Source organism: Gordionus sp. m RMFG-2023, chromosome 1 (assembly GCF_954871325.1).
Source record: "Gordionus sp. m RMFG-2023 chromosome 1, tfGorSpeb1-WG-v2, whole genome shotgun sequence".
Taxonomy (NCBI): domain Eukaryota; kingdom Metazoa; phylum Nematomorpha; class Gordioida; order Chordodea; family Parachordodidae; genus Gordionus; species Gordionus sp. m RMFG-2023.
The window spans coordinates 47658941-47664703 of NC_088775.1; the positions used below are offsets into that span (position 1 = coordinate 47658941).

General features: G+C 24.4%; 1 long non-coding RNA gene across 1 annotated transcript; it reads left to right on the forward strand.

The window, feature by feature from the left end:
* The first annotated feature begins 4041 nt into the window (after positions 1 to 4041).
* LOC135931991 (uncharacterized) lies at positions 4042 to 4541 on the forward strand. Its single transcript, XR_010573244.1, has 3 exons — positions 4042 to 4148; positions 4188 to 4477; positions 4521 to 4541. It is a non-coding gene; the product is annotated as an uncharacterized LOC135931991 (long non-coding RNA).
* Positions 4542 to 5763: the final 1222 nt, after the last annotated feature.

The window sequence follows — 5763 nt, forward strand, 5'->3', positions numbered from 1 at the left end:
CTTCCAAAATTAAATAAATTAATGAAACAAGTTAAAAAAAAATTTTTTTTTAAATATATCCTTCTTTATGTAAATTATAGATAAAAACATAGAGATTTATTTTGACAAATATGAGATTTATTTTTTATAGCGAAGCGAAATTTTCAAAATAATCTTTATAATAAAATAAAACTATATTTCTACTATAACAAAAATATTTAATTACCGATAATGAAAAATAAACTACATCGTTCACTCACAAAGTTGCCAAATTAAAATTTCCAAATCAAAGAAGTAAATAATTTTTGCAGGTATATAGTCAATCCGCGTACGTAGGGTGAAGAGATTATTGAGCGCATTGACTTACTTTTTATTATCATCAGCGTCTACATGGCCGGGGGGGGGGGTGTAGGAGACAAATGCCTCCAAAATATATTAGCATTTTTATCGATTTTAAGGGGTTGATATTAATTTTTTGGGGGTAGGCATTATTTTTTTGGGGGTAGGTATTGATTTTTGGTGGGTAATTTTTGATTTGAATTATAATCTTTTTTTAATCCATTAATTGATACGATTATGATGGTTATCGTTTGATTTTCTGAAAAATGTCAATTAAAGTAAAGATATTTGTCAATTAATAAATAATATAAATTTTCTTTGTCATTTCATTTAGCATTTTATCAAGTTAATATTTACACATTTCCTATTTGGTACTTTTCTTAGAGGTTAATATATTTATATTATGTTTTTTAATAAATTTATAGATTTTAGGAGGATAAATTTTAGGTAATGTTTTGAGTCATGCATAAAAACATATATCAGCAAGCAAAGAATAATAAAAAACATAATATGTAAAAAATTATATTATAATAATTATTTCTTTCTAGATGCCAAGTAACAAAACCATATTTAAAGTTAAGTGCAATATTAAAAATTGCAAAACTTTTAAAATAAGAAGTGACAAGATACATGAACATTATAAACATAAACATCCTCATGTCAAGCCAGCTGATATGAAATTTACAAAGGTAGCCATCAAAAGAGATAATAATAATTGGGTATCTTTAAATTGTGATATTCCATATAATATCACAAATGGAGTTGAAACCCAGTTGCAAAAAAAGACAATAACATCTTATTTCCAAAAAGTAATATTTTTATTTATTATTGTAACTATAAATTTGTGAATTAATAGAAACTGATTTAAAATTTTACCAGAATAATATTAATATTAAAGTAGTCAGGGTATAGAGAAAATAAATTATATATATTATTATTTAATGTTTTTTAACTGTTTATCACACTATTTTTATATCTATATATACTTTATAAAGTTCAATTTAACAATATGTTTAATAAGTTAATAATAATAATTTAAAACCAAAGTTTTAAAAAAACTTATTAAGTTAATATAATGTAGTAAAATAAGGTAATGTTAATTTCTAGGAATTTTTAAATTTAAATCTTTTCATCTTTAATTGAATTAAGACTTCAAATTCTTTTACTTTTTTTAAATATAAATCTTATAAAATATGATTTGGAATCAACTATTTTCAAAATGTTATCTGTGTGAGTTTCATCCCCTTTATTTAAATTATGTGTTATATTAGGTATGTTTATTATCATTGTTTTATTTAGCTATTAGAATTTCTTTAGATAATATACTTTCATCATGAATTTCACAATTTTATTTATACTTAATATTGTTTTTATTTTTATAGTCATTATAATATTGTTTTATGATTTCTTCATGTGATCGCAGTTTTATATTAATCTGCATCTATCATGCCTATGAATCTTTCAAGTATATTTTAAAAATGTTTTTACATGATCTAACAAAGTCATATTGATGTTTATGATTATTGCGTTCAAAATATGTGAATTCCCTTTGTATTCTACATTTACTTGTGCTTTACCTATTACTTGTATCATCTTTCCATTGTAACCTGATAACTTTATGTTGGACTTCATAATATTTTTAATACCTGTTTTCTCAATCATGTATTCTTGTAGAATTAAAACATTTATTAAAAACTTAATTATAATGTAGTTAAAAAAAATTATCATTTGCCTAAAAATTTATTAAAAATATAGTTATCATAAGGTAAGAAATTAAACTCCTCTTTATTTATAGAAAATCTCAGTTATTGAAGATTCACAAATTGTATTATCTCCTCATCCAATCCCCAGTTCCAGTGAGGTGTTTACTTTGTATGATGAGGTATTTAATTTAAATACGAATTATATGATAACTTTTGAAAGAAATAAATTATGATTATGAGGTTAATTAGATATTTCCAACCTTTATTAAAAACTTAATTATAATGTAGTTAATAATAAAATGACCATTTGACTAAAATTTTATTAAAAATATAGTTTTTCTTAAGTAAACAAATTATACTCTTTATAGTAAATCTCCAATATTGAAGATTCACAAATTGTATTATCTTCTCATCCAATCCCCAGTTCCAGTGAGGCGCTTACTTTGCATGATAAGGTATTTAATTTAAATACGAATTATATGATAACTTTTGAAGAAAATAAATTAGGACATTTAAATATTTCCAACATTTATTGATTAACTTAATTATAATGTAGCTAAGAATAAAATGACCATTTGGCTGAAATTATATTAAAAATAGATTTTCATAAGTAAACAAATTATACTCTTTATTTATAGCAAATCTCCAATATTGAAGATTCACAAATTGTATTATCTCCTCATCCAATCCCCGGTTCTAGTGAGGCACTTACTTTGCATGAGGCATTATATTTAAATAAAATTTATATAATGACTTTTGAAGGGAATAAATTATGAGGATATTCAAAGTCCAAGTCTTATTCAGCTATACAAAAAAAAGGAACCAAATGACCCTTTTCACTTTATATTATTTAGGATGACAAATATTTTAATAAATTTCATAATTGCTGTAGACCCTTGTAAGCCATGTACAAATAAATTTCAATATCCTGTTACTAACAAGAGGTTTTAAATAATATTTATTTTCATTAATTTTTACCCATCCATTATTTCTATACCAATATATTTTTTTTTACTTTTAAAACAGGAGCATGAATATAACCTATTATAGAAAGGTTAATATAGATGGTTCCCTCAACCCCAGAAATTGGCTATCTTATAGCACTACTTTAGACAAAGTCTTTTGTCTATATTGTATTATGTTTGGTGGCCCTAAGTCCAATACTTTTTGGACTCAACATGGGGTAAATAATTGGAAAAACATAAAGCGTGACTTAGAGAGACACGAAGCATCTTCTCTTCATAAAGATTGTGAATATACAAACATGACTTGGCTTTCAAATAAACGCATTCAAGAATATTTGCTATCAAATAAGCTTGATATAATCATGGAAAATCGTAATATAGTTCATAATATTATCAATGCCATTATGTACCTTATAAAATGTAATATAGCCTTTTGGGGTTCTAATTCGAATGAAGGTAATTTTATGTGTCTCATAAAATTAATGGCAAAAACGGTTCCAACTTTACGTGCATACATGGATAACAACGAAAAATTGCGGAGAAAAAAATCAGATAAAATTTCGAGACCTTATATAAATTTACTGTCATATGGCCACGTGAAAAAAATAACTGAAATTATTAAGATAAAAATAACAAAAAGCATTATTCAAACAATTAAAGAGAATCGTGCCTATAGCATCATATTAGATGGAACATATGATGTGTCTAAAAAAGAATGCATAGCTTTGCTTGTACGGTATATAGAAGATGATCTGCATCCACATCCTGTAGAAAGGATCATACATGTTTTTACAACATCAGAAACCACTGGGGAAAATATAAAGAAACATGTTTTTTCTAAGTTTAATGATCTTGGTCTTCCTCTTGATTATTTGGTTGGACAAAGTATGGATGGTGCAGGGAATATGAGAGGAGTATACAAAGGAATGCAGGCTTTAATATTGAAAGAGGCTCCAAAAGCCATCTATATTTGGTGCCATGCACATCGGCTAAATTTAGTAGTTGCTCATGTTTGTGGATGCAAAATTGAAATGAAAAAGGCAATTGGAATATTAGATGAGTTATATAATTTTATGAATGGAGTTAGACGTCAAGGTGTGTTTGTTAAATATCAAATGAGAAAGTCCAAGAAATCTCTTAAAAGAATTAAAAACACAACAAGGTAAATAAAATATTTTTAATGAAACTTATATATTTTCAGAAATTGGTCATCATCCTACAAATCTGTAGAAATCTTTTTAGATGTTTATGAACATATTTTAGCATCATTAGTTGAATTAAAAGATTCTAATGACCCAAGCACCTCTTCCATTGCCGATGGGTTATTATCAAGAATTAAAGATGAAAATTTTATATTAAGTCTTTTTATTTTGAAAGAAATATTGAAATGTACACATGAGGCTTGTATTGAAATGCAGGCAGTTGGTAATGATTTGGCTTTGGTAACCAAATTAATACAACATACAAAAAATAAATTACAAAAACTAAAAGGTTAATATTAGTTACTATTTTTATAAATAATTTTAAAATATAGCTAATGGAGACAATATATTTTGAAAATTACATTCCTTATCTAATAGTTTTTTGAAAAAGAATAATGTAATAACTGATTTGTACAATATGAAATCAATATTCAAATTGGATCAAACAAAATTCAATAATTATGTTGAACAAAAAAAAACAAGTTGAATAAATTAAAAAAATTTAAATTCTTATTTATTATTATAGATATAGAACGGAAATATTTTTCCCTGTTCTAAATGCAATAATTAATCACCTAAATGATCGATTTAATTATGATTGTTTAAATTTTTTATCACAGATATCCATTTTTACTCCCGCTGGAATTATGGATAATGAAAAAATAGAAGGATGGCAAATATCCGAAATTTGTAATACTTATCAATTGGATGTCCAAAACATTGTTGATGAATATAATGATTTTCGCTCTTTATATTTGGAGTCTCAATCAATCATTTTTTGCGAAGATCTTTTAAAAGTTAAAAAGAATGACGCGTTATATATTGATGAAAGTAATTTATTGATATTTTATTTGTAATTGTATATAATTAAAGGTATTGCAAACGATCAAATTACCAAAGAAAATATCAACAGCGAAATCATGACCAAAATAAAAAAATGGATAAAATTTTCTTTTATATTACCATACCGACTTTTAAATCAATTAAATTCTTATTCAAATTTAAATTTATTATATAAATATTTATTAACCCTTCCTACAACTTCCTGTTCAGCCGAAAGAGCCATGAGTAAAGTAAAAATTAACAAAACTCGAATTCGGACCCATTTTTGGAAAATTTACTGTTAATATCCAGCTAAATTGATGTTTTTGAAAAATTTACAATTGATGATATTATAACACAATTTGCTTTAACATCAATAAGGTTATCCAAATTATTAATAAAATAATTAATGTATCTTTTTCACAGCGAATATATAGGCTTTTAAATAATGTATATTTAATTTAACATTTTATAATTTCAATGCAAAATATACTATAATTCATTTTATTCTAATATTTTATATAATAGCTCTATTTACAATACATGTTTTTAATGATGTGGAATCAAGCTAAATATACCTCTTTAAATTTATTCGTCTTATATTTTTTACAATATTTTAGATCTTTTTCATAGAAATATTAATATGTTATCTCATTTAATTCACTTATATATATTTTATGAAAATAAAGTGAATACCAAATTATGAAAAGATTGCATTATTTAAATAAAAGTTCATTATCACTTACAAATTTT